Below are 12,610 nucleotides of genomic sequence, written 5' to 3'. Positions count from 1 at the left end.
CATTTTCAGGTGTCTGCAAGTAGTTTGTAAAGGAAAACATTACATTTCCGCTTTGCAAAAATCTTACCTCATGCATCAATTATTTTTTAATCATTTCTAGATGTAGTTGGAGACAAATTATATGAGAAGATTTACAGGAAGCCAAACCACAGCCTCTGCAGCAATTAGACCAAAATGGTCGGGACTTGGTCAATGACTACCAGCTTCCCTGTTTTTGCCTTTGCTTCTAACTCAGAGCCAACCAGAAAATAACAAATATGTTCCCAATCTGATTACATAAGATTCTTTGCTTCTAATTAGCTTGTTGTCTCCTTCTCATCCAACAATCTCCAATCAGGGCATATCAGAAACTTCCTCTTTTTCCATTCTAAACCTTTCCCTTTTGCCTTCACCTGGGGAGGAGAATAGTATACAGGGATAGTCACGCTCAGCTGTTCCCTCAAGCCCCTTCCTATTTTCCCCAAATTCTCAATCAAGACTTCAAAGATCTAAGTTTCCCTTGTAATTCAGTCCTGATACAGTAGTACATGATCTCCTGCTTTATTCAGAGACCAAAGAATCCTACAAAAGGTGTTCCATTTACTTGTCCTCAGACTTGACAAAAAAAATACATAAGGTTTCAAAAGATAAAATAAAATTTTGCCAAAACATAATCCATTCTTGAGGTTATAACTGATATAAGGAGGGCAGTCACTCTCTCATGATCCTTATCATGAGACTACTCAAACATCTTAGCCTTCTCACAAATCAACTGAGAGGATTTCTAGGCTTAACTGGATACTTCAAACAAGTGTCAAATTTTCCTGAGACTTTGACAACTCTCAGTCTAAGTCATGATGGCCTTCTGTAATCTGAAGAAGGCTTGTCCACAGAACCCTTCCATAGCCATCCCCAACCAAAAATCCTTTCATCTATAATGAATAATCTGCACAAGCCCTTAGGGTTTTAACTCAACTTCATGGGAGTCATCAAAAACTCATTTCCTTGACCTGGTTGCAAAGGCTTATTTCCTTGTTTTAGGGAAATAGCTGCCACTTCCAAATTCTGCTTAACTAGTTACAAGCTCCCCTCTTGTTCCCCTGGTTACTCATGCAATACAGACATTACTATTGCCTGAGAACATACAGCACTTTCCAGCTAGCTAATTAACTTCTCATGAGAATGTGTTCAACTCTCCCACTCACATTACTCTTCGTCACTGCAACACCCTGATCCTACCAGAAGGGAGCCTTGTGATTTTCTTACCTCAGTTAGGAAACTTGCCTACCTCACTCAGTTTTTTTAAGAACTCCCACTGAAAACTTGACCTAATGTTATTTGTTGATAGATCATACATCAAAACTTGAAACTGGAACAGAATATGCTATCACCAACTTAAGCTTGCCTTTAGAATACAATCCTTTGTATTATTGCACTTACTTGAGCTTGTCAACTAGTCAAAGACTACAGAATAAATATATATACAGGGAACCCTCCCCCTTTTTTTTAATATGACTTTGGGTTGCATTGGAAACAAAGGTGTTCTCAAATCTGCTGAAAACCCTATCAAAAGTGAACAAGTTGTTTAAGACACGTTTAGATACACCCCTACTTCATAAAGATGTAGCTATTATAAAAGTTGGAGCTCATGGAAAAATAAATAATAATGAAGCTCAAGGAAATACTCTAGCAGATCATTTTGCCAAACAAGCAACCTTAACCAAGGCTATCATGCTATCTAAACTCTTCAAGGATAAATACTTAAAGGAATTCAAATAAACTATTATGAATATCAACATTTAGCCCCTAATTCTGAAAAAAAAAAATTATGGTTTTAGCTTCACTCAGATAAGCTCTGGTGTTCTCAAGATAGCTGCTGGGTGACACTACATGGTTTCAAATGGATAGTAGCTAAATTTCTCCATGAAACTACTCATCATGGTACAGATAAATTGGTTACTATGTGAAATCAACATGACCTCTCTGGTTAATTCAAAGACAGTTGTGGTCATTTTTAAGTCATGTGTCCTTTGTCAACAACATAATTCTAGAAAAGCTATAAGGTGGGATATGTACAAGAACCAAAGCTTCACAGGCCCTTCGAACTCGATGAATTTTATGCAGCTTTTACACTCCACAGGATTTTAATGTTTTAGTTATTGTATGTCTATTTCCAGGATGGGTTGAAACATCTCTTTGGCAAAAAGCTATAGTCTTTATAGTTGCTAAAAAGCTGCCTGATTTTTTGTTTTCAATCTTGGGAACACAAACTTTTATATAAAGCACCCACGGTACACACTTCACAAGAAACATGATAGAAAAAAACCTTACTCAGAAACCATGACACCTCTTACCACCTACAAACTTATTATTGAAACAATCAATAACATTCTTAAATGAATTTAACAAAACTTTCAGAAACCCTTAAGTTTCCATGGGCAAAGATAGTATCACTTGCCCTTATGTCAGTATGGTCCACTCTCTGGGGCACACTGTTTACTATGAACTGGTAACTGGTTCCCCATGTACCATACCCAGTCCTATCACCAAGAGGATAGGGTCACATTCAAAATATCTTCTTAAACAGTCTCTTCATGATATTCAAGTATGAGATTTTGTCTATTGGAAGATATGTCTGAAAAACACACACACAAAGCAAACAAACAAAAAAACCCAACTGCTCTTGAACCTTATGGAAAAGATTTTATCAAATACTATTAACAACAAATACAGAAGTAAAACTCCCTGGAGTAGACCCTTGGGTTCACATTTCACAACTAAAGAAGCAATCCTGAATCAACAAAACAAGAAGCCTACTATAACAGGAGACCTTGAACAGGATTCTTCAGAACAATCCAATGACCTCAGATAATGGACAACTTCTGCCCATGTTGGATCAAAACCCCTTCTAATTCCTTTTTTTTTTTCTTTCCATCTGCTTATTTACAATCATTATTCTCATTTTCTGTAGACTCCTGGTTGTTACCTACCCATTATGGCCTTTCTCCTCTTCTGTTCTGTTCTTATTAAAATTGCTAGATCAAAGCATAATCATTCTAATGCCAATCTCAGATTATCCAACTAATGTAAGGTCTTCATTTCAACATCATGTCACGAATAATTCCTTTTTTCCTGGGTACCTGTATGTTCCTAGCAGATCCTACTTCCTTCGCAGCCAGGATGGCTACGCTTACTTTCCTCATACTAATAACTCACGCACATTAGGAACAGTATTACAAAAATTATCTGTATACAGACACCCTAATCCTATAAATCATCAAACTGGAAATTATAATTCAGACATGAGCTCCAAATGAGGCTACCCTTGATTATTCAGGGGGAGTTATTGGGGGAGTTACTGATTCATTGTTTATACAAATAATCAAAGCAGTATTTCCAATAATAGGAATTATATGAACATGATATGTAAGAATATGTATCATTTTAACTCCAACAGAAGTTACAAATAATATTACCTCTACCCTAGGTGAAATACAGGTCCATTTCAATTCCTTGGCAAGAATAGTGATGAATAATCTAGATTTCATGTTCACTAGTCATGGTAGATTCTGTGCCATTGCTAATACTCCTTGCTGTATTTGGCTCAATTAAATAGCTAAGGTAGAAAAGGGTATATAATACCTTAAAGAAAAACTAGCTGTCTCTCTAAGGTTGATCCTTATGACCTATGGGATTGTTTTCTTGGCCTTGGTTAAAAAATTCAGATTTGGTTCTGAAGTATCTTTGAGGGAAAAAAAATGGGGAAAAAAAATAATTATATATATATATATATGTTTCTATTGATTTGAGAGAGAGAGGGGAGGGAAAGGGATAGAGAAATTGAAGCATTGATGGGAGACAAACAATGATCGACTGCCTCCTGCACACCCCCTACCGGGGATGAAGCCTGCAACCCGGGCATGAGCCCTGACTGGGAGTTGAACCAGCACCCTCTTGGCTCAACTACTGAGCCACAGCAGCCAGGTTGAAGCACTTTAAATGGACTTTTAGTTGGTCTTGTTTTTATCATAGTGATCATGATGCCAGTCCATTGAGTTTTCTCATCTTGACACTTAATCTTAGTGCTGGTACAGGTCTTACATGCTTCTGTAAAGTGCTGTCTTGTCAGATGATCACCAAAGTAAATACAGCATCAGAAAGTTAAGAAGCTCTTGTGATGTAATTGACTATGGAGATGAGTGAATACTCAAGCGGTGACGATCTGGATCTCTACTCTTACCTTTTGGCCAACTTCCTGCAAGGGAACCACCAAAAGAGGGAACGGAGAGATTGAATGCACAAACACACAATGGATAGATCACAGATTCTATTAGAACAGTGACCTACAACCTCTGCTGGAATTAACCAGAAAGGCCAAACCACAATCTCTGCAGCAGTTGGCCCAAAATATTCAGTATTTGGTTTATATAGGCCGGCTTCCTTCCTTTACCCTCATTTCCAACTCAGAACCAACCAGAGAAATCCAAATATGCTCTCCAAATCAATTGCATAAGGTAGTCTGCTTCTAGTTAATCTGTCTCTTGCCTCCCCATGTCAACTTCCAATCAGAATATACCTCAAGCCCCCCCCCTTTTTTTTTTATTATAACGCTTTCCCACTTTTCCTACTTACTCTGGGTCTCTGGCAAATAAGAGTGATGGTGGGTGACTGCCTTGCTATAAAAAGCTCTGAATAAAAAGCCTCTGCTTGTTCTCATTTAAAAGGTCTTTATTTATTTCCTTAACGGTAACCTTTAAATATAAAAAGCTTTGTCATACAGAAGAGATATCACAATTGCCCCATGACTTCAGAGAAGAAATGGGTCTTAGAAGAGGGAAGGATATTTCTGGGTCTACATAATAATCTTCTTACATTTATAGCTGTTCAAAGGCATATTGTACAGTGCTATATGGAAGATGTGAGTACCCCATCCATGAAGTGCTTAAAGCAGAGGCTGGATAATTCTTTATGGTGGATGACTTAGAATTTTGCATAAGCATTGTACTAAATGATCTCTCCAGTTGAGTCCAAATCTAAGCTTCCCTCAAACTTTCTCATTACAATTCTACGATGGATTTAAGGCATATATGATACTGATAAAAAGAGTAAATTGAATGTTTAAAACCAGGTTGTTTGTTTAAATGAAGCAACAATCTCTTGGAGGCCATATTGCTATGAATTAGACCAAAAAGTTGCTTCCTCAGTTTTATTTTTTGAGCCACACCACACTGACTTATTAATGAAGTGAGTACTGAGTTATTCTTCATACTGACATGAAGAAATTATGTGATTTATTCTGCAATAGGAAATAGACATGGTGGCTACCCCTTACCTTCAAGGCCAAACCCTCACTCTCTACTTGCCTCTGCACCATTTTTCTGCTAATAAGATAAAGAATAGGGGGTATGAGGCTTCATGATAATTAATTAAGCATTTGTAGGTGCTTTATGTATGTAGAGAAAGTAGTAAGACATGAATTTTATAACTACATTTTTGAAGATTGCCTAATCATCTCATCCCCATCTGGGTCTCACTTCTTTTAAAGATTTTTTTTTTAATGGATTTTTAGAGAGAGAGGAAGGGAGAGGGAGAGAGAAACATCAATGTGAGAAAGAAACATCAATCGGCTGCCTCCTGCAGGCCTCCTACTGGGGATTGAGCTCGAAACTTTCGCATGTGCCCCCACCAGAAATGAAACAGGCAACCTCTCGGTGCACAGGACAATGCCCAACCTACTGAGCCACACTGGCCAGGGCAGGTCCCACTTCTTTCTATCCAGCTCAGAATAGCTGTCACAGTTTGGGGGAAAAAGAGAATCCTAGAGTCGGAAGCGTTCTGGAATTTATTTGCTTGTTCATTGAGACTTCAGGTTGCTGCAAGCTAAAACTCACCAACTGCTATGGCCATGAAAGTGTCAAACGCAGCTGTGATGATGGCACCGAAACTGGCTCCTGTAGTCTTAGGAGAGGTCTTGCTTGGATAAATATTCATTCCTTCAGTCTCTCTTTACCAACATTCATTCTCTCAAGGAAGATCAATGTGCTTCCTTACCAAGCTCTAAAGGGTGATGCAACTATAAAGAACCTTCCATCCCGTTTAGTCATGGAAGAGTACTAATAATCTATGTTTAGTTTATAAAGAACACAAATAAAATACAAATCTAGGTCTCCATAGTTCCATTTCCTTAATAACTTTAAAGGGAGCAGGGGTCAAGAATTAAATAAGCAAGGGAAAGAAACAGAAATCCAAAGCTTAGAAAAATTTGGAAAGTTTGCATAAATTGAAAGAGAGGAGAGAAAACAAATTAAAGAATTTGAGTAAGAGCCTGTCCAAGGAATTTCTTAATGTTGGATATGTCAAGGAAGAAAATACAAGGAACATTTTTAAATACAGAAACTTAGAATCTTAAAACATCAGTGGTATCAATGTTGCTATGGACCACTTTCAATGTGTCTCGTCCAAATTAAGATACGATGTAATAGTACAACACAAGCAGGATTCAGAAGACTTAGCATGAAAATAATACAAAATATCCAATTTATAACTTTTATATTGACTACATGTTGAAATTAGAATATTTTGTATATACTGAGTTAAATAAAATTTATTATTAAAGTTAATTTTGCCTGTTTCTTTTTCCTTTTTTAATGCGACTACTGGAGAATTTAAAATTATACACATTGCTTCAATTTGTGGCTCACATTATATTTCTACAGGACAGTTGCTGTTCTAGAACATATATTTCATGAATATCTCAATAAGATTATATTTTTAAATAAAATAAACTATCTTATATTGTACAGCTTTAGACTAAATAAAAATTTGCATTAGCAAATAGAACACATTTACATATATCCAAAAATATTTATAAGAATAACATAATCATATTCATTGTTTCTATTCAAAAGAATATTTACTTACAATATTTGCTATCCTACTTGGTTTTATTTTTCCCACAGCAATTATTACCTAACTATATAACTGTAGATAGACAGATATAGATAGGTATATAGATCTATATACACACATACTTAAACAGAAACATACATGTACATATACAGACACACACACTCACACACACATCTACAATTATTCATTTAATTTAAAACATGTGTTTCTTTCCTGATACCTCAAGATAGAAATTAAGTCTTTTTCAGTGTCTTAGAAGTGTGTCTAGCACAGAGTAGGCATTTGTTGATATTTACTGACTATAAAGCTTTTGTATAATTTGATAATCTTAGTTAATTGATTATTTGACCAATTGATCTTTACATGGGATTGACTTTTGGAAAATTAGTTTTTGAAGAAACACACTTGTTGCACTTGCCTACAGCCACTTGGAAGGGTAAAATCTGGAAACAAGGAGATGAGGCAGGAAGAAGCCTGTGTCAGTACTGTCCATATAAGCTTCTGAGAGTCTGGAGAGAGGGTGAAATGGGGAGAGCGAAATATACCGGAAGGTAATTTCAGAGGAAGAGTCAATAGGTTGTAGTGAACTGAATTTGAAATCCTAGCAGGTTTCTCCATATTACCACTTTTAGAAATACAGGAAGAGATAATACCTTTGTTTTTGCACATGCTGAGACGGAGCTACCTTCAAGATAGCCATATGGATGTTTGGTAGACAGTTAGAAGGACAAGTCTGGAGCTAGGCAGGGAGTGTGAAATGGAGCGACAGACCAGATGGCTGAAAAAAGCTGGTACAGTTATCAGCCCAGCAGTTAAAATCAAGCAGTGACATCTATGTCTAACTTTCTTTACAAGTAAAATGTGTGCATTATATGAATATTAATATTTAAAAGATAAGAGAGTATCGTATCTATTTTTTCCACAATGGAAAGCCCAAAGCAATAATTCATTTTTAAAAGTAGTCTATAAAATTGTGATGCAACTTTTGAATCACAGGGACATTAATTGAGAAAAATGAACTAATTTATGACTAAAGACATGTCAGCACTTTATCTTTATACCATTCAAATAAGCAAGAATTAATCAAGCAAAGAATTGTTTTGATTTAATTTAAGGAAATAACAGCTGCCTTGATGAAATAAACCCAGGACTTTCATTTCATTCAAGTGTAATCCATGAAATAATTTACAGCTGCCTGAACTAGACAATGTGGGATGTGAGTGAATTTTCACATCTGTTTCTAGGAACTTTATAACAAAAAATTAAAAGCTTTCCAAACACAAGTCCCTTCACAGTGATTCAGTGATGGTTACACAAGAATTATATGACAGTTTTTCCCTGCACTGCAATTGGTTTGTTGATTTACGTCAATAGAGTTGATTTGGTCAAATATTTTATGCAGATGTTATATATTCTGAGTGAATTATTAAAAATAAAACAAATGTTAAGAAAACATATAAGAAATTAGACAAGTTTAAATAAAATATTTATGAAGACTTTTTTGCTATGTGAGAGAGCTATACTTCCTTAAGAGGGAAAGAAAGAAAGAAAGAACAGTGAAACATAATTCACTTTCCTGGGACAAATTCTGGTTGAAAGGTGGAAGAAGGAAATTAAGGCCATGCTTCTATTGGTTCCCTCTTCTTACAACCATGCCTCAAATATGAGCTCAGCATTCTTACTTAGAACATCAGAACAGTACAACTGAACTGAATTTATACATATTAAGAAAAAAGTAGTAGATACCCAAAATTTGGGGCTGTAATTTTTAAAAATAACTTTAATTTTTAAAATTTAAGCTAGAATTGCATTTGAAAGAAAAAAGTCTTATGGAATTGAAATGCTAAGCTGAAATTTCCCTTTTTAATAACATAAGAGGATGTTATGGAATATTTACTTTCCTTGACCACATATAGCAATAAACAAAGAAAGTGATTAGACCAGTAAGTTACCAAAAATGTTTAAGTAAATTTAAGTTTACATGTATTCTGTGCCTTCTATACTTAACTGAAAGGAGCAAGAAACCTCCTGATCTATTCTTTAGCTACCAGTTCCTATTTAATTTCTTGAACCATCAATAGCCGAACACATGATGACCGCAAACATTTGTAACAATTTATAGGCTAGAATTTGTTCACTTAGACTGCAAATGAATCACAAGACTTGTGCTAATTGAACCCATCATTATATAAATTGTGCAGGCTTTTCTGTTAGTCAGAAAAATTAAGACATCTGGGAGTGGTTTTCTTCTCCCAGTCTGGAAGAATATGTCTGCTTCCAGCAAATTCAAATCTAAACACTCCCCAAAGTCTGGTTTCTGCATCAGAGTGCATCTTTATTTTTCTTAATTTTCACCCACCACAAATTCAAGAGATTATATTATATACACACAAACATTGACTTTTTTCATGATCCTTTTGTTACCCTCTGAAGGTTTGACAGATAGAGGTTGTGAATAATTCTCTTTCAAAAAAATAACCGAAATTCCAGGTGGACTCACATCAATAAGGTTATATATGTAGACTGCCCTGGTAAAACTGAAAGCCCAGTTACAGCCCTAATTGAAGTGAAGATATGGTGTGACCAGCTCAGAAATCTAGAGACAGTGTCAAAGGAGTAATACTGGGACCAGGTTTGAGGGGTAGTAGGCGGGGCATAGACAGGAGATCAGTGAAGAACTCGGCACAGAGGTCTTCAGAAATACACTGGAAAACAGAAAATGAGGCAAACCAGACAAAATGTTCAGTGTAGACATGAGCAAGGCAAAGATGATATCTAGGTAGTCTTGGGGAAAGGTTGGTTAATCTTTTTAAAGGACTGGATTAAGTAATTTTATAGGGCAATGGGTAAAAATGTGTAATTTTTTTCAAATATGCAAATCACTGCACAATCTTGCTTACAAAAGCTTATCATTTTAACTACTGTTTGAAAGTGTGTTTAGTCGATCTTAATTCCCATGGGATGTATCCTTCGCTAAAGCCCTCATGTGAGAAAGCACTTCTCATCCCAATAGTTCGGTTATGGAATGATTGCTGGTCCTTTTAGGCACCATTATGTTACAGCAAGCATTATTTCAGCCAGTACAAGAGATTCATTCTACTTACATTTACTCTTTTGTTGTTTCTAAACTAATTATTAGCCCTCTTTAATACAATCTTTATGTTCCCATAAGCTCTGGATTAAATGAATAAAGTCCTAGGTGGAGAAGTTCCTATGTTCACACTGTGTTAATTTGTTGACTACAATGAACTTTGACCATAAACCTAATCACTGTATCCTGTACCACGTTTGATGATATTTTGATTCTTGATCCAGACCAGGAGTATTAAATGATTTCATTTTGATGAGTGTTTCAGCATCAATTATACAATTTGCTATCTCAAAATAAGCCCTTTGGTGAGAGTACAATAAATTCATACACTAAGTGTTACAATCCCGACAGTAGCAGGTAAGTTTTCTGTATCCATGCTCTGAACTTATCTTTAGTCAAGTTGACTCTGCTGAAGTCAGTTTACTTTATATACATGGCACAAATACACAAAATTAAATTGATGTGATATCAGTGATTAAACTCAAGATTTATTCTTAGTTTCCTTTTTTCTGGATTTCAAGTGTAACAAGTCTTGGATGGCTTACATCTTCCACCACCACCCTCCTTTCCTCCTTCTTCTCTTATATTCTATCTTCATTTTTGCTTAAGCCTTAAGCTTTGTAGTATCTTCTTTCCCTAAACCCTTGATCATATAGACTATTTTTGTTTCAACTGCCCTACATTCCATTTCCTTTGAACTTCACTACTTTCCCTCTCTGAACTTTGTGCCATTGATATTGGGATTTTCGATCCATCACAATGAGACAATATTAAACAACTCAATGCTCATTAAAAAGGGGGGGAAAGGAAAGAAAAGTATTTCATCATGTTTCTTCATCTGCTGGGATTCTAAATCCAGTATGGTTCCTCTATGAACAATATTAAGTATCATAGCTACCATTGTCACCACCTCCCCAAACTTCCTTTATTTCTGTTTTATGCTCAACTCTTCAAGATAAATAAGGAATCAAATTTTAGGAAAAATAAAGATGAAGAAGATTGTGGCTGGCCATACACTAAAATTGCTGCTGATGTGTTTGGCTGCGGTTGCCAACTCATTCTCCCTGTGGTGCGCCACAGGAGAGAGGCAGGCACAGGACGGACCTTTCCCATCACTGAGATGCGAGCCACACGCCACAAGATGTTGCCACCCTGTCTGAACACGTTGTAAATCCACTTTTTTGCGCTGCTTTCTTGGAATTCACATGCTGTTCTCATCTCTTACACTTCCAGGCACGAAACAGTGCCACCCCGATTGAAATTTAACAAAACCTTTTTCAACTCTGTTCCATTTTCTTGGAGAGTTGCCTCTGTGAACTGTTCCTTAATAACACGCAGCACGATGGCACCAGAGAACCTCATCTCACTTCCTACACTGTATAAAATTTTTGAGTTTCCTAAAAATTGGTATTTGGTAACAAGGTAAAAATACAAAAATCTAAATATGTACAAATTAACTATAATACTCCATATACGGCGATCCTAGTCTCTTTCTGGGCCTGGATCAATCCAAGGATATTAATTAATGCTGTTAGGTCTCTGCACTTGCCGTGTCCTCTACCTGGGGTGCCCGTCTCCCAAGTAACACCACACTGTGCTTCTCTTTTTTCAAGTCTCTGCTCAAATATTGCCTTGTAAGAGCATCTTCTATTACTTTTAATCCTTGTTATCAATATCGCCATAACATTTGTTACATCCTGGAATTACATTACATATTTATCTGTTCATCATTTGACTCTAAGAAATTTCCAGGAGGGCAGAGGCTGTCTCACATTTCCTATAGGGTCCCTGGAACATAATGTGTACTCAGTAGGTACATATTAATTAAATAAGTGAATGAATCATCCTAACAGATGATATACCTGCCATTATTATCTCCATTTTATAGGTAAAGAATATTATAGATAAGATCCCTTAGAAAGTCGAATGATTTCCCCAAAATACACAGTATTGGAAGAGGCAACCATTAATTCTTGATTGGTCTGACAATCAGCTTTTGTATGTACATACCTACAACACGCAATTTCTCAAATTAGGGATTTTATAGTTATTAACAGCATTATTTGCCTTTTATGTTTCAATAAACTTAGATCTTGCTAACTCTATATGTAAGATACTACCCTCCAATGTCAAAATTTTAATTATCATTTGTTGAGTGCCTAGTAAGTTTTAATCACTCTTTTAGGTGCTTTCATATATTACATCTTATTTTGCCCTACACAACAACCCTCCAGGGCAGTGTCTCTCAACCATGGGTGATTTCTTCCTTCCTCTACCACAGGAGACACTAGACAATGTCTGAAGACATATTTTGTTGCCATAACTGGGAGAGGAGGGGGGAGGAGGTCAAGTTCAGTTTACCGGATCTGACATTGAAGTCAGATTTTAGTTTGATCAAGTTACACAGCTAGTATATGGTGCAGCCTAGATTTGAGCTCAGGTGATAGTTTCCCAACCATAGCACAACAGCTTGTTCACACTACAGTACTGATTAACTCTGTGTTACACACAGATGACTTAGTCTGCTAGGGCTACTCCGCTTTTACCTTAACACCGGTAGCACCATTCTCAGTATCTCATCATGGTATCCCCACCCCAAAGGATATCTTACTAATAGGGAATTTGACAGGA

The 12,610-nt window shown here is 36.3% G+C and overlaps 1 protein-coding gene across 5 annotated transcripts in view; it reads right to left on the bottom strand.

Annotated features, from left to right (window-relative positions):
• The window catches only part of C16H8orf34 (chromosome 16 C8orf34 homolog), a 522,081-nt gene that overhangs the window by 393,735 nt on the left and 115,736 nt on the right, over positions 1 to 12,610 (bottom strand). The gene's annotated exons all lie outside the window — the stretch shown is intronic.

This window comes from Miniopterus natalensis, chromosome 16 (assembly GCF_054644295.1).
Source record: "Miniopterus natalensis isolate mMinNat1 chromosome 16, mMinNat1.hap1, whole genome shotgun sequence".
NCBI classification, from domain to species: Eukaryota; Metazoa; Chordata; class Mammalia; order Chiroptera; family Miniopteridae; genus Miniopterus; species Miniopterus natalensis.
The sequence above is the reverse complement of the archived record's forward strand: the minus strand, read 5'-3'. Positions and strand labels throughout refer to the sequence as shown.